The sequence below is a fragment of the Triticum dicoccoides genome, chromosome 1A (genome assembly GCF_002162155.2).
Source record: "Triticum dicoccoides isolate Atlit2015 ecotype Zavitan chromosome 1A, WEW_v2.0, whole genome shotgun sequence".
Taxonomy (NCBI): Eukaryota; Viridiplantae; Streptophyta; class Magnoliopsida; order Poales; family Poaceae; genus Triticum; species Triticum dicoccoides.
Genome location: NC_041380.1, coordinates 389,477,209 through 389,501,324, shown reverse-complemented (window position 1 = coordinate 389,501,324; position 24,116 = coordinate 389,477,209).

Sequence of the window (24,116 nt, the reverse complement as noted above, 5' to 3'; positions counted from 1 at the left end):
CATCCAGGATCAGACTGATATGCATAAGTTATCCCTTCCTTGGGAAGGACCCTTTGTGGTCAGCAAAAATCTGCACAACGGATCCTACTACCTCATTTATGTTCGAGAGCATGAAGACTCATGTCAATCGGAGGAGGAGACAAAGCGGCCATGGAACATAGCTCTCCTTCGGCCTTACTATACTTGAATCCATAGGCTTTCTCACCTGTACATATTTATGACAGTGTATATACCATATAATAAACCGGAGCCTCTGTTATAAGCGGGGTATCTGTTCTTTCTTATATCATATGCGTGCTTTTACAAATTAACGGTCAAAGCGGAGTCTTTGTTAAACCGGATTTAGCAACTGCATAAAGATAAAGAAAATCACTAGGGGGCTTGGTCATGTTTGAACCACAGCTACACCTCTTGGTAGGCATTTCAGCCACGCAAGGAAAAATTTGTGGAGCCAAAGAGATTATTGTGCACTGTACAAACTCAAACATAGGCACACGCTGAGCATCGCTCACAGTTACTTGGGGGCTCTTTTTTGCAAAGCAACAAAGAGTTTGAAAGGACCCTCGTAATTGGCTATCAAGCCACGGCTTGGAAGCCTGGTGTACTCACCTAAAACCCCGGGTTAACCTGCCTTCATCAAGTAAGCCACTCCTATCCAGGTAATCCTGGTATGACCCATCGAACGTTTGACAAGTCAATCTTTTACAGACCCTGAACTTGTCATAGTTAAAACGGTGATTGGTTAATTGGAGGCCCATCTTAAAAGGCTTTGTTAAATGGTTTAACTCAGAGGCCTGGCAGCCCATGAAAAGCCTCGATTTGGAGCCAGGCAGCTCGTAAAAAGCCTCGCATATTTTCCTATTTGAATTTTGTTTGTTGATAATCATAAGTATTTTTTGATAAACCGGCATCCTTGATCCGGCTTGCTTTCCAACCACCAGTTGTTGGCTCATGATCAGTTATAAACCGGTGATCACTGACCCGGTATGGTTTGATCACCAGTATTATGAAGAAAATCCGGTAGGTATACCGGTCCGGTTTAAAAGATAGACCGGCATTATGAAGATGAGATTATCAAACATATCGGGTTGGTGTTAAACACCTTTGCTGTATACACGTTTGCTCACTCAAGGAGGTATGTTCTGTACATTATTTTTTGTACAAACACTTGATTATTCAGCTCAAGTACTATATACTTCTTGGATATTATGACATGTTTAGCGGTAAACCGCTAGACACTTTTAAGTTTTTTGTACCCAGGAAGGAAAGTCATCATAGATTATGCATAAAATATATCTTGAAGGGCGGCACAGATTGTCACAAAGGGCTATGAAGCATGCTCGGTGGCATGGCAGATAAACAAAGTTTCAGCTATCCTATTACATGAAGCTTTAAAGCGGCTCAACAGTGCCATTGTTTTTCACAGTAGCCATATAAACCGGCGACCGGATCAAGGCTCTTCCTCACGACGGTTTGACGGTTGTGGATCAGTTGGTGCACGCACTTCTTCATCCCTCCCCAGCCGCTGGAAATCAGCCGTTGACCAATCGATTCCGGTTAAGGCTCGGAATACTGCTTCTTCATGGATAAGATCAGAAGGGTTAATATCAGGGGCATAAGTGTGCTTACGAATCGGAGGCACAAGTTCTTTGACTTCATGGATCTCGGCCGGCTGTCTTTTCCCTTCTACATCATAAAACGGTTGAAAATGGGACAAATCGGTGTCTTCAGCTAATTTGCTGGCCGCTGGCCGCATCTGTTTAGTCAACCGCCAAAGATCATCATTGTCAAAGTTTGAACCGTCTTCTTTAACGCCTGGATACCCTTTAATGATATCCTCCGCTTCAAGATCTGGAATCCAGGCCTTGGCTCGAATAAGGGCAGTTAATGCTCCGGCTCTTGCAGCGGCTCTTTTCAACTCGGCAATACGCGCCGGTAACATGCCCAGCTTCTCAAGGGTTTCCTTAATCAAAGTTGGCGCCGGTTTGTTATAGGCTGCGGTACTAATAGCTCGCTGAGATCCAGAGTATAGCTGCTCAACCAATGTGTATGCCGCTTTGAGCTTCATCCGCATATCTGCACCAAGATGAGTGATCCGAGTTCCTGCCAAAGATTTTTTCAACATCGTGGTCAGTTTTAAGATTCATTGACTGATGCAACATACATAAGCAGATACTTACCAAATATAGCAGAGGTCATAGCGTTGATTTGGCGCTTCAAACCGGCTAGTTCTTCAGCCACCGGTTTCAGGGCTTCCTCGGCATCTACGGCTCTTTTGGTCAAACTGGCTTTTTCGGTTTCCCATGTAGCACGCTCTTGATTGAAGGATTCTTTCAATTTTTTCATTCCGGCCAGGGCCTGGGTCAGCTCCTATTTGGCTTTTGCAGCTTCGGCTTGTTGCGACTTCACATTTTCTTGCAAGTCAGAGTTTTTGGCATCTTTGCTTCTCAGTTCAGCCTGCAACATTGAAGGTATCTTCAACAAAACAACATATATATGCACTAAGTATAAAGCATATAACAAGTTATCCACTTCATACTTGGGGGCTAATGCTTATTTGCTCTCAAATACTACCTTCTATGCAAGTCTCCAGAACAATGCAAGCATTATCCTTGACACTTGGGGGCTAATGTACGTTTGTTCTAAACTGGCGGTATGGATTAAAAACCGGATTAACTTGCCAAGTTAAACCGGCCTTTGGGGGCTATGCTACAGAATGTTATCTCATTTTTCAAACATGAGTTTTATCTATGATTGAAGACACGCCTTGGCAAAGATTAATGATGGGATGCTTAAAGTGTTACAAAGACCCCGTTTATGATTGACAATCATAAAACGGCTCTTGGGGGCTACTTGGAATAGTATTTCAGCTATAAATCAATGTGCAAGGGAGAAGAATTTACCTCATATCGTTCTTTCATCAAATTCACCAAACCGGCTTCATAATCCCGGTTTGAGTGCAAACGGTTCAAGAAGCCGGAATGAAGCTCATCAGCGTTAAGATGAGCATAGTTTAATAAGTCGCTGCTCCATTTACCTTTATCCCTGGCAATTTGCTCTTCTTTGGCACTATGCTGAGCCAAAATGACGGGATGACCAGGAGAACTGTGGCCGGCTCCGGTAATAATAACATCATCGCCTTGGCCTTCAGGATTTTGGGCGGATGATGATGGAATTTCAGTGTATTTCATTGGATTAGCCCGATTTGGATCTGCCGGTTCAGCATCAGAGGCGGCAGGCTCAACATCTGTGGGTTCGTCAGTATGCTGGCCGTCAAGGGGCAGATCATCAAAAGTTGTTTCAGGATGGAGGCCTTCCGGTTCACCTGTCTGCTCCAGTTCAACTCCTGGTTCTTCTTCTTCGGCAACAGGGTCTTCTAGCGGATTGGTGACCCGAGCTTTCTTGCTAGGTCTAGCTTTGGCCCTACAAACAGAATAAAAAGGGTTAACATCCTATTCAAAAGATATAGGGTGCATTGAAAGAAAAGGTTTTTCGTAACTCACCCAGCCATAGTTTTCAAAGGGGGGAGTTGAGTTGCTGTCGATTCACCAGAAGAAGAAGGAGGTATCACCTGATAATTTGAATCAGATGGATTAAGAGGCTGTCTAAAATAACCTGCCTTGCGGTAAGAATGGTCAGAAGTAGCAGAGACCTCAGACCGACGCTTCCGAACCGGAGTATCAGGTAAACCGGTAGAGGTGACCTATTGGCCACTGTGCCGAGTTGTCCGGCGAGCCTCATGCTGTTGAGTCTTCAAAATAAATGTTGGATCCAAGTGAGCAAGAGGATGAGAAAACCTTACTTTCCGGATTGTTTGGCGAGGTTTTTGTGTTGGCATAGAGTCTGAACTGGAGGAAAGGGTAATTACCTCTACGTCCTCAGCCTGACTAGCTTCGGCCTCCTCCTGAGGAAGATCATTGTTAATAAGATGCATAAAAAGAGAGCCAAGTGAGTCAAGTTCTACCTCAGCTTCTGGGTCATCAGTATCATCATCAAGCTCCATATTAATCCGGCCAGCCGTTTTCCGCTTTGATGTCCGCTTTATGGCTTTGGTCTTCGGGCGGGTTGGCTTGGCCATTTTGTCTCCAGTCGGCTTTGCCGCTTTCTCTATGGATTTCCGTTTCCAGAAAGGGTCATCACCCTATACATATAAAGAAGAAGGGTTACAGCTTGTATAAGTCAAAGATATTAGAGATGAAGAGGAAGTGTAATGCTTACAACAGGCGGTTTGTTCTTGGTGTAGAAGGGACTCAGGCCGGTTTGACTACAGACCAGTTTCGATTCATTCAGAATCTTCTTTACACCTTCAGTAACTTCTTCCTCAGATAATTGGATGTTGCAGTGGCGTTTAGGATCGTCAACCTCACCGGTATATTCGCACATTAAACCGGGGTGCCGGCTTAACGACAAGATACTCCAGGATATCCAACAGCATACAAAATCCACACCTGTTAAACCGTTTGCCATAAAGGCTCGGAGCTTGGCGATTTGAGGAGAATATTTTGCCCTTTCTGAGGAGCTCAGGCGTTGTGGCATTGGGTGAGTATTGGATAATCTATGATCTCGGAAGCCGGGGAGGGGATTCTCATCTTCAGGCGAAGTGTCTCTGTAATAGAACCATGTTTGGTTCCATTCCTTTGGGTGGCTATGGTGTTTAGCATGAGGAAATTCCACTTCTTTCCGCTTTTGAATTGAAACACCACCAAGCTCAGTATTCGGGTCATTCACAAACTCTGTGCGCCGGTTTAAGTGGAAGAAATCCTGGAACAATTCGGTAGTTGGTTCTTCCTATAGATAGGCTTCACAGAAGACTTGGAAATTGCATAAGCTGGAGACAGAATTGGGACCAATATCTTGTGGATGCAGTTGGAAGCTAGCAAGCACATCTCGATAAAATTTTGACCCTGGCGGTTTGAAACCACGGCTTATATGGTCAACAAAGATTACCACTTCGCCTTGTCTTGGGGTTGGAGGATTCTCAGTTCCTGGGGCTCGCCATTTGATCTCAGTTTTCTTAGTCAGAGAGCCGATGCTAACCATCTCATCCAGTTGAGTCTCAGTAACCCGGGAACGAGCCCAGTTACAGGCAGTGAATTGTTTGGCCATTGCAAAGCGAACAAACTGAAAATAAAAGGCCGGTTTATAAATTATGCATGATCATACACAAGAGACAAGGGAGTAAGAAAAGTACTGATATAATAAATGGTACAACCCGGAGACTAGTATAATGAGAAAGAAGGTAATGCTAGCGCAGGATTGATCATACACTGTTAAACCGGAGCGTATTTATGAAGGTCACATGCTTTTCCGGTTTATCAGAGGGCTAATGGCATAAACTATTTATCCAATGTCAAATCGCTTATATTGGCGCGAGGAGAAACAGATCTCACAATGATGTATAAAACTTTTGGATCTAGAGATAAGACAGAAAAGCAAAAATAATTGGATCTTGAAGGGGTGCAGAACTGAAGCAATTTTTGACAGACAGATCAGTTGTTGGCGCATAAAGATTTGTGATGATCATGGTAGATAAGCTACGGTAAGAGATGTATCAAGCATGAAGTGTCCATCTATTAAAGGAAGAACATGGAAGAATAGCACTGGTGAACTTCGGAAGAACTGCGAGGAATATCGAAACCCTAGAATAGATCTATGGTGAAAAAAGCAGAACTTACCGGAGCTAGTGAAGAAGCGGAAGGGCGCCGCAGTTCTCTGGTGCGTTCAGGGCGATGCAGCGACCGAGGTCGGAGCAAAAACTACGGTCGACGGTGGCGGCGGAGTTCCAGAGGCTGAGCGGCGCGAGGAAGATGATGCGAAGAGGCACGGGGGGAACGGTGAAAATGACCCCTCGGTCCTATTTATAAGGCGAAGTGAAAAATGGCAAGTGCGGGAATCGAGGAGTCCAAAAAATGGATAAGTTAATAAAGGTGTCGCCTCAATAGCTGGATATATATTAAATGAAGGAAATCTCCGATATCAACGGATGGATGATGTCAGGACGGTTTATCATAATTTTGAAGTATGACGTCAGGGCGGTTTACAAGATCAGAAATGAAGACAAGAGAGAAGATTTTTTCTAAAGTGTGGAAGATTGACATGAACAAGTTCAAACCAATCTGGGGCCTAATGTTGGGGATATTACTACTAGAGGTAAACCGGCCTTGGGTAGCCCGTAGCCGGGTTGACTCTTTGAAGATTAGAAGCCCATGAAGATGTAAAGATGCTAGCGCTTTACGGAGGGCCCAGAGGCGAGTTACAATATGTAAATGTAAACCGGCCCAGTCATGTAACTTGTATAGTAAGATAGAAAGAGAGAGACTGAACCGGATACGTTTATAAACCGGCTTCGGGACTCTGTAGCCCGGCGGGCGTCAACCTATGTATATAAAGGGACGACGCGGCCGCGGTTTAGAGACAGACAACAACAACTCAAAAGCTAGACAAAGCGGATTCGCTCCCTGGCCTTCGAAACCCTAGCAATACCAATCACAACTAGACGTAGGCTTTTACCTTCATCGAAGGGGCCGAACTAGTATAAACTCCCGTGTCCCCTTGTCCGGTTTAACCCCTTTAAGCTAACCCGTCGTGATGGCTCCACAACTAAGTCCTTTCACGAGGACATCTGCCATGACAAACCCACGACAGTTGTGGTGTAATACCCTACTCCAGTGTGTGGTGTGATGGATTGCCTCTGGGGCTGATGATGGACAGTACAAGGGAAGAACAGCCTCGCGAGGGGTGTTCTTGAGCTGGTGCGGTGTGTTCTACTTAGTCTCTACTGGGTTTCCTCCTTCCTCCCTTTTTCCTCCTCTCTTCAACTCTCTCTTCTCTCTTCTCTCTTCTCCTTTGTGGAGGCTAGTTCTATTTATAGAGGCCCTGGGCCTCTCCCCGAATAATTGAGTGGGAAGGGCGCCAACAATTGGCCATTTTGAAGGGGAACATCTAGTACAAGTTATCCTAACCAAAGGTGGTCTTCGGCTGCCAAAAGCACTGGTGATGACGCCGTCTTGGGCTCCACGGTGACCTCCGTCCGGCCGTCCGGCTGGTCTTGGTCTCGTTGCACCGGAATGGTAACCTTTGCCTGATACCTTGGCCTGTGCTTGCCCCCTTTGCACCAAAGGGGAAACAAGGACCCTGCGCAGGCCGGCACCCGCCTGGCTTTGATCGTCATGGCTTGCGTCATGGGATCCTCGCGAGGTACCCTTGCATTGATCTCTCCGCCTCCTCGCGAGCCTGCCTGATGAGGCCGCTCTTGAGGAAGCTTCCTATCATCCGCCCCGCGAGGCTTGGCCCCTCGCGAGGGTCTTGAGCTTGGGCTGATGAAGATGGGCCACGCTGGGCCCCCACCTGAGCCACGCCGCAGGCCGCAGGCAGGCAAGTCTAGGGACCCCCGTTCCCAGAACGCCGACAACAGTATTCCATCATTCAGAGCAAGGAGCATAAAAGAACCAGAATTTAAAATGAATATGGAGGCATGGCATATGCATCACATGAGACCATCTAGTAATAGAATATCAGTACATCCATAAGTCCACCAGTCCACATGGATACATCACATATCATAGCAGCAACACCACACATGACACTGTGTCACACATCATCAGGCTACCATGGCTATCTACACGTGTACCTGGAACAAAAGTATACCTGTCGACCTATCTGTCCGTCGGAACTAGTCTGGCTAACTATGGATGTGCAAACTCTGGAAGGGTAGCTACGGCTACCAGACCTTTCCAGATATGTACAGAATCCAAAAGGACAGCCTCCATGCATCTGCCTAAACATCTAATAAGTGGCGGAACTAACTCTGGGAAGTGTAGCTATGATGCTACAACCTTGCCAGAATACTAACTACTAGTAGTAGTAGCACGTCAATCCTCCCTGACAAGAGGACTAGGTGAAATGGTGAGGAGCAAGTCGGGGTCGAGGGCAGAAGTCGGTGCAGGCAGAGACACACTCGGTGCAGCAGCGTCAGACTTGGGTGCGCTGATGGTGCTAAGAGGGTACTCAGAGGGAGTGTGCTCAGAGGGTGTGACGTCGGAAGCGACACGAAGGTACTCCGGGGGCTGAGAAGACACCTGGCAGGAGTCGAGTGCTAGAAGCTCTGAGTAAGTGATGCCAATCACTAAAAAGTCAGGGGTGCCATCGAGAGAAGGTGGAGCAGGGTCGGTAGCTGGAGAACCTGGTGGAGTGTGGGGAGTGTGCTCTAGAGGTGGTGGAACTACAACGGAACTCAGAGTAGGAGTGAGGGAGTCCTGGATTAGGGGGTGTTCAGATAGCCATACTATACCTTCAGCCGGACTCCTGGACTATGAAGCTACAAGATTAAAGACTCCGTCCCGTGTCCGGAAGGGACTTTCCTTGGCGTGGAAGGCAAGCTTAGCGATACGGATATGAAGATCTCCTACCATTGTAACCGACTTTGTGTAACCCTAACCCTCTCTGGTGTCTATATAAACCGGAGGGTTTTAGTCCATAGGACAACGTACATATCAACAATCATACCATAGGCTAGCTTCTAGGGTTTAGCCTCTTCGATCTCGTGGTAGATCTACTCTTGTACTACCCATATCATCAATATTAATCAAGCAGGACGTAGGGTTTTACCTTCATTGAGAGGGCCTGAACCTGGGTAAAACTTCGTGTCCCTTGCCTCCTATTACCATCCGGCCTAGACGCACAGTTCGGGACCCCCTACCCGAGATCCGCCGGTTTTGACACCGACATTGGTGCTTTCATTGAGAGTTCCTCTGTGTCATCGCCGTCAGGCTCAATGGCTCCTACGATCATCAATAGCGATGCAGTCCAGGGTAAGACCTTCCTCCCCGGACAGATTGTGGTCTTCGGTGGCTTCGCACTACGGGCCAATTCACTTGGCCGTCTGGAGCATATCGAAAGCTACGCCCCTGGCCGTCAGGTCAGATTGGGAAGTTTAAACTACACGGCTGACATCTGCAGGGACTTGATCTTCGATGGATTCGAGCCACTACCGAGCGCGCCGCACTGTCTCGACGAGCATGATCTAGCTCTGCCACCGAACAGTTCCCTGGAGGCCACACCCGCATCAGCTTCGACCCTTAATTCGTAACCAACCGCACTGATCGAGGACGGATGGTTGGACGCCGCCTTGGGGGCTGTGATCTTAATGGCAATTGAGCCGAACACTAGCCCCGCACTCCGTGAAAGTCATGATTCCAAGGAGCCGGACTCCTCTCTAGACTCCGAACCATTCGCGCCTCTGCCGATCGAATCCGATTGGGCGCCGATCATGGAGTTTACTGCCGCGGACATCTTTCAGCACTCGCCCTTCGGCGATATTATCAAATCACTAAAGTCTCTCTCTTTATCAGGAGAGCCCTGGCCGGACTACGGTCAGCGAGATTGGGATATGGACGATGAAGAAATTCAAAGCCCACCCACCACCCACTTTGTAGCCACCGTCGACGACTTAACCGACATACTCGACCTAGACTCCGAAGACATCGACGGTATGGACGCTGATGAAGGGGACGATGAAGAACCAGCGCCTATTGGGCCCTGGAACGCCACCTCGTCATATGACGTATACATGGTGGACGCACCAAAAGATGACGACAAGGAGCGGAAGGACGCACTGAAGGCTTGTTCCCTCGAAAAGAAGTCAAAGCGGCGACGCAAGCACCGCCCCAAATCCTGCCTCGATAGAAATAGCGATCACATAGACCTAGCGCTGGAGCAGGGCGAACCGCTGCCAGACAACGGCAATCCGGATAATCAAACCGAACAAACAAACCCTATCAAGGATCATGGTCCGGACGACATAACGCCGGCAGGCACCCGGAGCAGCAGACTGCCCGTAAAAGGCTTGTTGCCACCGCGAGGAGTCTGAAAAAGTAGAAGCAAAGGCTCAAGGCCGCGCAAGACACACTCCAAATTAGATGGAGTAAAATACTCAACACAGCAGCAAGGTACGGCGACAATCACCCCTACAAGAGCTACCCAAAGCAGAAGCTGCTACCCGAATTCGATGAGGAGGCCTCAGACCCCCCACAACCAAATATCAAAGCAGCCACCTGGTCGGATGAACGACCCCTCTACCAACACAGAGCAGCATACAACGCCGCTCACCATACAACATGCAACCAATGCGAGGGCCCGCACCCAAAGAACGGTGCAACAAGATCCATCTATGGACCACGCAAGCATGCCCCAGCATACAATGCAACACAACAAACATCCGAACAACGCGGTACACCCAGCTACAGGGGTGCCGCACACCCCCTATGTTTCACCGATGAGGTGCTGGACCACGAATTTCCAGAGGGATTCAAGCCCGTAAACATAGAGGCGTACGACGGAACAACAGACCCTGGGGTCTGGATTGAGGACTACATCCTTCATATCCATATGGCTCGAGGAGATGATCTCCACGCCATCAAGTACCTACCCCTCAAGCTCAAAGGGCCAGCTCGTCACTGGCTCAAAGGCCTCCCTGAAAGCTCGATTGGAAGTTGGGAAGAGCTCGAAGACGCCTTTCGGGCAAATTTTCAAGGGACTTATGTCTGACCTCCGGATGCGGACGATTTGAGTCATATAACTCAACAGCCCGGAGAGTCAGCCCGAAAGCTTTGGAACAGGTTTTTTACTAAAAAGAACCAGATTGTCGACTGTCCGGATGCCGAAGCCTTAGCAGCTTTCAAGCATAGTGTCCGTGACAAATGGCTCGCCAGACACCTCGGCCAAAATAAGCCGAGAACGATGGCCGCATTAACAAACCTCATGACCCGCTTTTGCGCGGGAGAGGACAGCTAGCTAGCCAGATGCAGCACCAGCGACCCCAGTACATATGAAGTTAGAGATGGAAACGGGAAATCACGGTGCAACAGCAATAACAAATGCCGGAATAAAGAAGATAGCACGAAGGGCACGATAGTAAATGCCGGATTCAAAAGCTCTCGGCCAGGACAAAAGCCGCCCCCTAAAGGCACCAGGGATGAATTGTCCAGCCTCAACAAAATTCTGGACCAAGTATGTCAGATTCATAGTACCCCTGGTAAACCTGCTAATCATACCCACAGAGAATGTTGGGTCTTCAAGCAGTCTGGCAAGCTCAACGCCGTACACAAGGGGGAGGATACACCAAGTGAAGACGAGGACGAGCCCCCCAAGCAAGACACGGGGGAACAAAAGCAATTTCCACCAGAAGTCAAAACAGTAAATGTGTTACACGTAATCATGGGAAAAAACAATGCGGCACTCCCAGGAAAGTATACCCAAGTGCCTGTCACCACGAAGTCCTGCCACTGGTCATCTCAACCGATCACTTTCGACCATCGCGATTACTCAGCAAGTATCCAACACGCAGGATGGGCTGCCCTGGTATTAGACCCAGTAATTGGCGGATATCACTTCACAAGGGTCTTGATGGACGGCGGCAGTAGCCTAAACCTAATATATCAGGATACAATCCGCGGGATGGGGTTAGACCCAACACAAATTCGCCATAGCAATACTACCTTTAAAGGAGTAACGCCAGGCCCAGGGGCTCGTTGTACAGGCTCCCTCCTACTACAAGTTAAATTCGGCTCCCCCGATAACTTCCGTCGCGAGAATTTAACTTTCCACATCGCTCCGTTTCAAAGTGGCTATCAAGCACTGCTCGGACGCGAAGCTATCGCTCGCTTTAATGCAATACCACACTACGCCTCCCTCACACTAAATATGCCTGGTCCACGTGGCATCATTACAGTGCACAGAAATATCAAGCGATCTCTGCGCGCTGAAGAGAGTGAGGTTGCCTTGGCCGCCGCACACTAAAGGCGCCCGGACAAGCGAAAGCATCCAATAGGTCGTCAAGACCTCAGATACAACTAATCAAGTCCAGCACCGCTATTTATATGGAAATAAGTGGTCACACCCCTATTTGTCAATACAAGGGGCTCAACACATGCAGACAAGTGGCAATTTCTTATCATCTTGAATTATACATGGTTTCTTTAAAAACTATCCTTTTGCATGACAACTTTTTCACTTAACTTCCTCTTTTTTATAGACGATCATCGTGCTACACCCGTCCAGGATACGGCACAACGAAGACACAGGCACAGATGTGCAGCAGGGACCCGCTCCAAGGATTCTTTTTAGATTAAGACCCTGCGTAAACCTTTTTTACTGTCTCTTGTTGATACATATCCACCGTTGAGAAGGATGCTGACGTCTTGGCATGTGGCCACGCCAGAATAATGCACGTACCTGGACACACGGGGCTTCTTACAAAGGCCACTATTTAGGCCCGGTTTATACCACAAAGACGGAATACCTTAGGGAGTGTTCGGCGTCGCGAGTTTGGCCCTATATGCATCAGCTCCGAATCATCGTCTTTGGTCAAATGTTGGGTTTTCCCGACTCATGTGTTTTGGTGCCTTACATTCCGCCTTGCCGACTAAGGTAGCACCAGGAGAACTACTGCGATTGTGCCCTGGTTCATCCAGACGAGCACGTCAGTAGAAAAGCCGAAAATTGACTATCATGATATAGCGTGAGACTGGTCAACCACTCGATGACCTGTGGGAATGTTAGAATTCCTCCGCCTTAATGAAGGGCCGTTTCCCGGCCAGGCATGTACGCACCCCGAGATCAGGAGAGTGCGGAGCCACCAGGGGCTATCTAGTAGCCCCACTGTCAAACTCCTATGGCTAAGTGAAAGTGCTAAAGCATTATAGTCTGGTTGCCTCGCTCGCTCCGCTATCACCTCCTTAATAGGACCAAGACATTGGGTTAAGTGTGAATGCCTGTTTTTGCGAGCACCTCCGCATTATATGCGTGAGGGTTGAAGCCAACGACTGCAATCTTTCAGGTTATACACATGTATACATAAACGGCCGCCCAGGAGGCATCATATTACTTTCAGGCAAAAGTATAAAAATAGCCTTATAAAAATTTATAAAAGCATTTCGCTTACAATGAGATTACATATCACTCAAACATAATATTTTTTGAGCACTGGGTCTCTATCAAACGGGCACCCTCAAGAACTTCTTCAAAGTAGTGCTCGGCAGCCTTTCGACCTATAGCCGAATCCCGCGCTGCAACATTGGTAGCATCCATCTCCGCCCAATATTCCTTAACACGAGCAAAGGCCATCCGTGCGCCCTCTATGCACGCCGACCTCCTCATCGCATTAATGCGCGGCACCACGTCAAGGACCTGCTGCACGAAGCTGAAATAGCTGTTCGTTTTTTACCTTCCCGGCCATAGCTGATCCACAACAGAGCTCATAAAGAGTCCGGACAACCTATTTAGTTCGACCCATTCGGCTAATTGGTCAGTCAGTGAAAGTGGACGCTCGGGAGAATGGAATTGTCTCCAAAACAGCTGGTCTACTCCATGGTCCATCTGACCCTGGAAATACTTGGCCGCATCGGCAGCGCTCGCCGCCAAATCCATATACACATCCTCCGAACTCCATAGCCGATCGAGAGGGGCATACCGTGGATCTCCGAATTTCCTCCGCAACATAAAGGATTTCCCAGCTACAATATCCCCGGCTTCCCGCAGCTCCTCCTTCTTTGCCCTCATAGCAGAGCGGAGATCCTTTTTCGTCGCAGCAGCCTTCTCAAGGTCCGATGCCTTCGCTTGGTTTTCCTTTTCAAGAACCCGGCAACGGTCGGCGGCGGCTTTTAATTCTATAGCCATCTTGGCCATCTTGTCTCGGGTCTCGCCATGCGCAGCCTTCTCGGCTTGCAACTCTTCAGCCGCCGTCACAGCAGCCGCATTACCTAACCTCGCTTGTTCCTTGGCTCGGGCAAGTTCTGCCCGCAAGGCTTCAACAGTGGCAGCTCCATCTGCAGTCACAACATATTAAAGATACTGGCATCATGTTGCTCTTCCTATGTGGCGTTTACCAGATATTGACCCTTACCCTGTGCCTCGTCAAGCCTTTTGTTAACAAGCTCGGTGTCGGCGTCTGCTGCATCCAACTGCCGTTCTAAATGGGCAAACTCGCTAGTCCGGCTAGCCACCGGAGCTTCCATCACCTGCACATAAAGGCAGTATGGTTATTTCCTGGGAATATGATCCTCTGTTTGTCGTCGTTTCCGATGACAACCAGAGTCTCAGAGGCTACTATCTACACAGGGCACACATAGCATGTGCAGGATTATCATACATTCTTGTATGTACCTCAAAGCCTGTTAGTAGGCTCATAAAAGCTTCATGCAATCCGCTTTTGGTGGACGATATTCTCTCCATCACCGTATTCATCATCACACGGTGTTCATCTGAGATGGCCGCTCGCCCCACCAACTCCCTCAAAACATCCGATCGCACACTAGATGGGGCCGGACTCTTTTGTCTGCTCTCTTCTGGAGCCAGACACGGGGAGCTTCGGGGGTCAATGGGATTATCTTCTGGCCTCACCGGACTTGGAGAGGCCCTTCGCGACGACACTTCAGGGTCGCCCGCTTCTGGAGCAGAGGAGTCCGGAGGAGGCGTTTCGCTCTCCATCATCTCTGGAAGAAGATCCCCCGAAGATGAGCTCATTTGAGAGGGGCTAAGGCCCGAACTGCAAAAATATATGCGGTGGTTATTTTCTCAGACAAAAAAGATGGCATATTTGTACTATTAAAAGTATTTCGGATCACTTATGACTCGTGGGAGAATTGATCCCCCCGCGGACTTTGTGCGGCAACAGCGCCCCCCAAGGTAGGACCCTCTATGGGAGACTTCTTCTCCCGTTTGGAAGCTTCGGCTTCCGAATCCCCGGGCGCAGTCCTTTTCCTCTTCTGGTCGCCTTCCCTCATGGAGACACTCGCTCCCTCGGCTAGAATGGGCAGCGTTGGGGGCCCGCATCCGTCCGCATTATCCTCCACAGTATCTTCCTTCAAGGGCTCCGGGCACGGTGCGGTCTGGAGCATCATTTCCAATACCGGATTTTCCAAACCCTCAGGGAGGGGGGCTGAACACCGAATCAACTTCGCCTTTGTTAGCCAGTCCTGGTCAAAAAGCAAACTCTCGGAAATAACTTCGTAACAAAGTAGAGATAGTATGTTCGGCCGGAAGATGCCTTACCTGTTCGGCAGTGTGGTTACTACTCAGGCCCACGTCCTCGGTGATTTCCGGACACTCCACCTGAGGTCCGAAGAATGACTTGTACATCTCCTCATGCATCAGTCCGAGAAAATTTTGAATGGCACGCGGTCCCTCGGGATTGAACTCCCACAGGCGAAGAGGCTGGCATTTGCAAGGCTGGACTTGACGAACCAGCATAACCTATATTACCGCAACCAAACTGAAATCTCCATTGAAGAGATCTCCAATGTGGCCTTGCAGTATAGGCACGTCCTTGACTGGACCCCAGCTCAGACCTCTGCTGATCCATGACATCAGCTGTGGTGGAGGGCCCGAGCAGAAAACAGGGGGGCGCCCACTTGGCACTTCTAGGAGCCGTGATGTAGAACCACTCCTGTTGCCACAATTCAGACACCTTTGGGATGGAACCTTTGGGCCACGGAGCTCCCGTCATCTTGCGTATTGAGGCACCTCCACACGCTGCATGTTGCCCCTCGACCATCTTCGGCTTCACTTCAAAGGTCTTGAGCCATAGGCCAAAGTGAGGGGTAACCCGGAGGAAGGCCTCGCACACGACAATAAATGTCGTGATATGAAGAAAGGACTCCGGAGCTAGATCATGAAAATCTAGCCCGTAGTAAAATATCAAACCCCTGACGAAAGGATCCAGGGCAAGGCCTAGACCTCGGAGGAAGTGGGAAACGAACACGACGTTCTCGTTGGGTTCGGGGGTGGGGACGGCCTGCCCTCGGGGAGGCAGCCGATGCAAAATCTCGGCGGTCAGATATCTGGCCTCCCTCAACTTCTTGATGTCTTCTTCCGTGACGGAGGAAGGCATCCATCGGCCTTGAAGGCTAGATCCGGACATGACTGAAGGTTTGGAGCGCCTGACCTGAACTTCGGGCGTTTTAGCTTGAGGTGGGGGAAGGATTCGATTGAGCACGGGAGGGAAAAATAAAAGCCTTGTCCCCTTTATAAAGAGGGTGAATATCAAGCGTCCTCTCCATGTCCGTTTGGACTTGTCTATAATCTAGGAGTCCTAGAAGCGGTTGGGTTACCCACGCCCGTATTGATGAGAATCCCGGGATAAGGGGACACGATCTCTGCTTTAACAAGACATGCCAAGGAAACTGCCTCGCATGACGCACTGAGGTGGGATACTGAAACGACTCGGATAAATGCTTGGTCATGGTGTGTCATGCTACGGAATACGTCAGCTTATTAGATTTGTGTAAATATTATTCTCTCTATGGCAATATGAGGAAACTTATTTTGCAAAGCCGGACACTATCTTTGTGTTCAAAATCTTCTATGAAGTACTTGGAGGAGGAACCCGCCTTGCAATGCCGAAGACAATCTGCGCGTCGGACTCGTCGTCATTGAAGCCTGGTTCAGGGGCTACTGAGGGAGTCCTGGATTAGGGGGTGTTCGGATAGCCGGACTATACCTTCAGCCAGACTCCTGGACTATGAAGATACAAGATTGAAGACTCCGTCCCGTGTCTGGAAGGGACTTTCCTTGGCGTGGAAGGCAAGCTTGGCGATACGGATTTGAAGATCTCCTACCATTGTAACCGACTTTGTGTAACCCTAACCCTCTCCGGTGTCTATCTAAACCGGAGGGTTTTAGTCCGTAGGACAATATACATATCAACAATCATACCATAGGCTAGCTTCTAGGGTTTAGCCTCTTCGATCTCGTGGTAGATCTACTCTTGTACTACCCATATCATCAATATTAATCAAGCAGGAAATAGGGTTTTACCTCCATCGAGAGGGCCCGAACCTGGGTAAAACTGCGTGTGCCTTGCCTCCTGTTACCATCTGGCCTAGACGCACAGTTCGGGACCCCCTACCTGAGATCCGCCGGTTTTGACACCGACAAGGAGCAACCTGAGAGGAAGGCTCGTCGGCGACAAGAGACTCCTGGTCAATCGGGTACCCTACCCGACCTGGAGGGGCGGAAGGTGAGCTGTTGATCTAAAGAGGGTTGAGGGCCATACCCGGACGGGTGTAGTCCCTCAACGCAGTGGACATCTCGATGTTCGCCCGCTCAAGCTCGGAACAGCGCCTCTGAAGAGTGGCAACCTGATCTAATAGGTCCTGAACAAGCTGAGGTGCAGGTGGACGCTCGTACGGTGTGGATGGACGTGACATTGCGCGAGAGGAGGAACCCCTGATGACTCTACGAGCTGGGTGGTCTGCACGATTGGGTGGGACTGTCGGGTACAGAGGTGGACGAGCGGCAGTCGAAGCTGGTGGTGGTAAAAATGTGGGAGGTAAAACAGGAGGACATGGTGAAAGTGGAGGGAAAGTGGAAGTGGACGCAAAAGGTGAAGGAGCGACAATGGGCGTAGGTGCATAAGAACTCCCTGCCTCCTCTAGCTAATGAGGCCACTCGCCTCTGCCCACGTACTGAAGGAGAGAGTGGTAGGCGTGGAAAAGGTGTAAAGCGGCATCTCGTGCCGCACCCTGAAGTGCTGAAACAAAGTCGTAACGGGCAACACTGTACCTAGAAGGGACATCTAAGCTCTCAGGAATGTGCACTGTGACTAACTACCCCGTGGAACACGGGTCGTGAAACACTGTGTAGTACGGTGCAATCAACACACCCAGAAGACCAAGAAGCTCAACCAAGAACAGAGCAAAACCACCATACTCAGCACCCATACCAAACATCCTACCACTCGTCATCCTACATTGAGCAATTTAAGAATTAAGTTAGTTATAACGCAGTGTAAAATTAATTTTACCAAGGACAGTAAATAAATAAATAAACACATTTTTGTTGCACAATTGTGTGGTCTAAATTATTTAATCTTCAATTGACTTGAGTCATTTTTTTAGAAAACTTTTAATTTATTTTAGGCAAGGAGGGAACCTATCTTTCCTAGGGCTCAGACTGTCTCTAACCAAGTACATGATGTTTCCTTAACGTTGCTTTGATACCACGTCTTTTGTGATGCCCCATTACGTCCAACAGAGTCAGGCGTAACGGAAGCCGTCACTTCAGAGTTGCGCCAGGATCAGTTAAGGAGAACAGTATCATGTACAAGACGGAACAGCTGCCATGAGTAGGCAAGCTTTTATTACATAGACACCTCAAGTGTCGACTAAGCCTAAGCGGCCATGACGATATATCGTCACCACTTATAGTACGAGCCTTTTCGACCAACCATGGAGGGCATCTACTCTTCATAGCCTTGATTGTCGACTTCCTCATAATCATACTCCACTTCAGTATAACCAAAGTCATTAAAATGACCAGACTCATCATAAGTACCATTCTCTATCACCTCAGAGTTCTCATAACTCTCTTGCTCTGAAAAACAACATAAGTGCAGCTGAGTACGTATAAAATATGTACTCCGCAAGTCGCCGGGAAAAGTGGATGTATGAGTTTTTAAAGAGGAAAAACTTCATCGGCCACGGCTACCACCACCGAGCCATTATCTCAAAATACTATGTAGGTAAAAATATTTTCCCTTAACCCATTTTGTTGAAAACCAAGTTTTATTCATAAAATCTACTGGTGACAGAGTGACGTGGGATCTTGCATCCTGTGTTAGAGGAAAACCCACACGACGCACTTCCAATCCCGAAAGCTGGGAGTGATATCACATTTACTCTGATCAGAGGTGTACTGCTTTGCCCATAGCATCACTTGGTACAAGTCGTCCATGCGCTACCCGTGCGCACGACTAGACCAAGGAACCAGAACCTTTAACCAGCCCGTACACTACCTCTGCATTTCCACCTTGCCTTACTAAAGGCCCGCAGGTCGAGACCCCTGACCGGCGGTCCCGCCCTAGGGTGACTGTACCTACCCGGCTACAGCCACCTTCTCACCCATGCAGAGGCAGCTACTTGGCATGGGTAGTCGGTTCAGCCCGTCCCATTCCAGGTCTATGGTCAGTACGATTTGCGCCGCTTTTGAAGTAAGCATCAGTTGGTTGTGTCCTAATGTGATACCCTATGTAGAGGAGCCCGCCATCCAAGCCAACCCAACCCAGGTTGCCTTCACCAACATAAGCTCCCCTACCCACCAAATATTTATTTATAATGTAGCCCTGCCCGGGTCACAACTACTTAATACAGATACTTCACCTGATCTGGTCCAATTGCCAAATTAGTGGATCCACCTGATCCAAATCTCATTTCATTTATGAAAAATATTTATTTTTAATTCTTATGCAAACTTTTAGAAATGACCCATAGCCCAGAAAACATTTATCAAGACATGGTCAAGGAGATGATGACTTGCCGGATAGTGCTTCGACCAACTCGAAACCACCAGATGCGACTCCTACGAGTCCGAGATCGACTCCTGATAATTATTTCACAAACATGTTTATAATGCCTAATTAAAATCTAAACATCCAGCAACACGGCCATGTTGGGGAAGCCATAATTAATTAGCTAGGTACTGATACGTCCTAGTGTTTCATTGAGATATAAAATGCATCTAAGCCATCCAAATCAGAGTAGCATGCACGTATGCCATCCAGTCCAGAGAGTGGTAAAAGAAATGATAAGTAAAAGGAAACAGTAGCCTAGTACTATACTACTAGTACTTCGCTGGTTAAGCCCCAACCGTGTCTATCCAGAAAGACTACTCAACTTCTCTGATGTCCCACGAACAGAACCAGCCCGCTCACCTCTCTCTCTCCCCCAAGAACAGAGCACGGCCGCCGTCGCCTCGATCTGCCCCGTACGGGCATCTCCGGCGACACGGCGGACACCTATAGATTCCCCTCGTCTCCCTCTACCATTTCCCCCTATTTATTTGATCGGCCACCGCCAAAAAAGCCGCCACCACTCAATCCTAGCACCGCCCGATCCAGGTCTGGTGGGCTTGCCACCGGCTGCAGTGGCAACGATGTCTCCATGCCTACATCCTCCCCCCAGTGCAGCCACACGCACAAAGTGTGCAGCCACGGGCGTCGGGCACATGCGGCTTCACCGGCGCTGCTCGGTTGCCATGGCTTTGCTGCTAACGGTGTGGACTAGCCACATCCTACTGCTACTACTGGTAAGTACTAATCCTGATTCCTTCTCCATGAAGTGCTCCAAATTTCACAACAAGTTCCTACTATATATGAACGTGGGTGTGCATATATTGTTTGTTTTATCTCAGGCCCTACTATTCCCCTCTCAACCATATTACCTTCTTTCTCTTTGTTTATCTCAAGGCCATGAAATTAATCAAGATTTAATCTATGGTGTGGTCATGGTATTGCTACTGATTAGATCTAAATGTTGTTCCTAACTAGTGCTACTCATCCTTGAACACCATATAGAAGTAAACAATGGCAGTGAAACTCCAAAAATAATTACTTGTGAGTAGATTATAAACATCAATCACTCAATGTTTGCTACAGATTGGCAGGGATTAATAATTAGGACAAGGTAGTATACACAGGAAGGTTGATCTTTTGGATACACACATACATGTCTTAGCAAGTTGCTAGTACTTAGGATTTGATTCTTGGCATGTTAGATCTAGTACAAGCCACGAATGTCATTCATAGAAACTTTTACAAGCTTTTGCAATTGATCTAATTAGTTTTGACTAACTTGGGTGTTTACGCAAACATTTTGTTCTTTTTACTGCAAGGTAAATAGATCCAAGGTGAATAGACGCTCATGGACTGATTCAAACCGAGGTGGAGATAGATAAGAAGTCAAGCACGAAGGGCTAACACAACAAGGTACTTGATTAGTACCTGGTGGCGCATGCAACCCAAAGAGCTTCACAGCAGTGGAGGACAGTAGTGTGGCAGAAAGTGAAAAGGCAAGGTGAAAAGGCAGATGGGTTTCTCCAGCGGATGATTGTGTGTGGCCATAGTGAAAGGGATGGCTCCTATTTGTAGTGGGGTGAATAGTTATGTCGGTTTGGAGACGCATTACATCTGGCATGCATGCATGGTTAGTCTTGCATGCATGCCTCCACTTCTGTCTCTTGTGGGTTGTATTAGGGACAAGTGTGATTTGCTTGGCTGGCCATTAGTTGGCACTTACTTTGTGTGAGAGAAATGAGACAAGGGTCTATAAAATATAGGGAAGTTTGGAGAAGAATTGTTGTGTATGACTAAATGCTATTTCCTGTAAAAATAAATTAATGTTTAGGCAACGCCGTTGAAATTATCGTTATCTAATTTATTTTTATTTTTATTATTATTATTATTATTATTATTTTACGGTTTTTACAGCTATCCTACTGGTTGTTTCTATATGTACTATCATGTTATCTTAGCCTACTAATTGTTTGAATATATTTAGCTATCTTTCTAACAATAGCCCATCAAGCTAGCAATATTTCATAAGCAACATTTATTATACTAGAGATTGACGAGTATGACATAAATAGTTTAATTAAATAGCTGCTGTGATGTGGAAAATTCATGTATTTTCTGTTGCTGTTCAAGAGTATGCCTGTTAAGAGATTCAGTTGCCATGGTTCCCTGGGCAAGATTCAGTTTTACATGGATTATTCTAGATAAATTCAAGTTATTTGCGTTGGGACACCTAAGCTAACCTTTATACCTTTCTATTTAGGAGATGGCAACAATATATACAAAATATGTCACTAATTATTTGTAGAGTTCATTCTTGATAGGAACAGAACTGTTATAGCTGATGTCAACACGTCAAGGTGAGTTTCACCCTATCCTTCTTCACTCCTCTCTCCCTCTCTCTCTAACTCTGCAAGCTTATGTAGTGTGCTCTCTTCCAATGATTTTTAATTGTTGTAAATAAATATCTCTTTTTCATTTCCTATGCTGAAAGGAATGGTAAAGCTTATGTTTTACTATTTGTAAAATTAACATATGCTAGTTGGCTTCTTCAGGTGACTTATTGTTGATTTTATTTTCTTGTTCGCCTCTATGAAATTTTTGAAGGACTTTTCAATCCAATGGATTATGATGCATGATGTTGAATTAGATATGGTTGCCAGTATGCAGGCCATCTTGAGTGTCTCATCTAGATCAATGGGAACAAGAAAGTACACATATTAGGAAACTGAAATGTGACAACACTTATTTTCATCTAAATGATTGCCAGTATGCACGATCTCATATTTTTGTCAGAATAGCGTACCTAAACAATTGGTTGTTCATCTAGATTAAACACCCTGCTATAAGAATGGGTTGACAACATTGATTGACTCTATTGGTACTTCAATGTTGTCCAGATTCATCATTTTGTTGCCATTTATTTTCCAGATGGTATTTTAGAGGCTTCTTATTAGTGACTTCCAACTTCTATACAAAGCATGAGTGAATTTATTGTTTCAAATATTGATTTGTTGATTACGGACACTAATTGACACTGTGACCTTGATGCTTGATAGAATTGCATCAATGAATTTCTTCTTTTCTTGTTACTTGCTTTGCTCAATGTATATCTTGGTCTATTATTGCGTGACTTTGGAAATGTAAAACTGAGGCTTTTCGTCCTTGGTAATTTTGATTCTTGTCATGTTCAGGATTCAGACGGTTTTGAAACCACATTTATAGTTTTTATTTAGGTTTGAGTTGCACAATAACAAAATTGATGATTGTTTACTTATGGATGGTAATATATTTACTTTCATCGGTTTTGAAGTTATAAGAAGGTCACCATGACAATTGATATTAAGGTTTAGTAGTTCTACTCATTTTTAGTCTTTGAGATACTCCTCCAATGCAATTTATTTTCACCGGTTTTGAAGTTATAATAAGGTCACCATGACAGCTGATATTAAGGTTTAGTAGTTCTACTAATTTTTATTCTTTGAGATACTCCAATGCAATTTTGATGCAACATTGGATATTTCCACAGCTTTAACCTTATGCCACAATTGCTTTTGTCTTATTTCAGTGTGTTTATTTGCCATCTTTAGTGCTCAGGACCAAAAGAATTGCTAATCTTGCAGTTTTAATAGACGTACATTCTACAACATGGTAGAAAATAAGGGGAGCTTTTAGACGGCCTCTTGGTTATCATATGAAATACAGTTAAATTTTAGGAAGGTTTAGGAGTATCTCCCTTTTTGTATAAATTTGGCTCCACGATTGCTTAAACAAATAGCTAGGTTCTAGAACAAACCTGCTATGAATAATCGCGTCGTTACTTCAGTGAAAAGTTCCCGGGAATTCTATGTTTTCCTATGGACTTGGTTGTAAGTATTCCTTTTGTTATCCAGTTTCTCACTAAGCATGTTACCTTTGTTGCTGAATTTTTCCTATAGTTTATGTATATTAGACTCACATGATTACTTGATGGTTGATGTGGATTTTACAACTTGGAAAACACATCTAGGATATTCAAGTTGTGCGTGGCACCCGGGAGAAAGCTTGCTAATCCATTCAACCACTTACATGAGAATCCAGTGCCGCAGGTGACTTATTCATGCAAGAACTGTTGTTAAGTTTTTTCCTTTTCTCCTTTGATTCTACAAGCCGCAAAGGAGTGAAGGGTAGAAAATATTTCCATTCTCGTTGAATTGGTGGGATTGTCACCAAGTAAGTGCTCTAGATGTTTCTATTTTAGAGTAAGAAGCCAAATCCGCTTGTTCATTGTAAATCTTGGAAAACTTGTTGTTTATTGTCACTTCCATATCTGTCATAAACTTTTGTTGCTGGTGTGGTATTTTTTCAATCTTGGTTCGCCCATCCATTGCAGCAATGTCCTTGTTTCTTCACTTGATTTCTTCTTTCTTGTTTGCACCTCTATTACAGTAGAAAAACTTGTCATAAACATTGTTTGACCAGTTCCCTTCAAAAAAGAAGAGATGGCTATAGAGAGTGGCTCCATCGCTGAGAGATGACAAACGTTGTGCAAGGCATTGTTTGTTCAGCTACTTTAAAAAATGAAGGAATTATAGTGCATCAGACCTATAAAGGGGATGTGTAGGATAAAATGCTATGGTTCCAGACAAGTGAGAGGGGAGAGACAAAGCGTGACTTGGATTCCTAAGTTCCAGCAAATGTAGCAAAATTGTAGAGAATCCCCGCATTTTGAAAACTTGATCACATAGTTTGAGGCTATGTTTCTTTCAAATTTTGAGGATGGTGTGTCGACCCG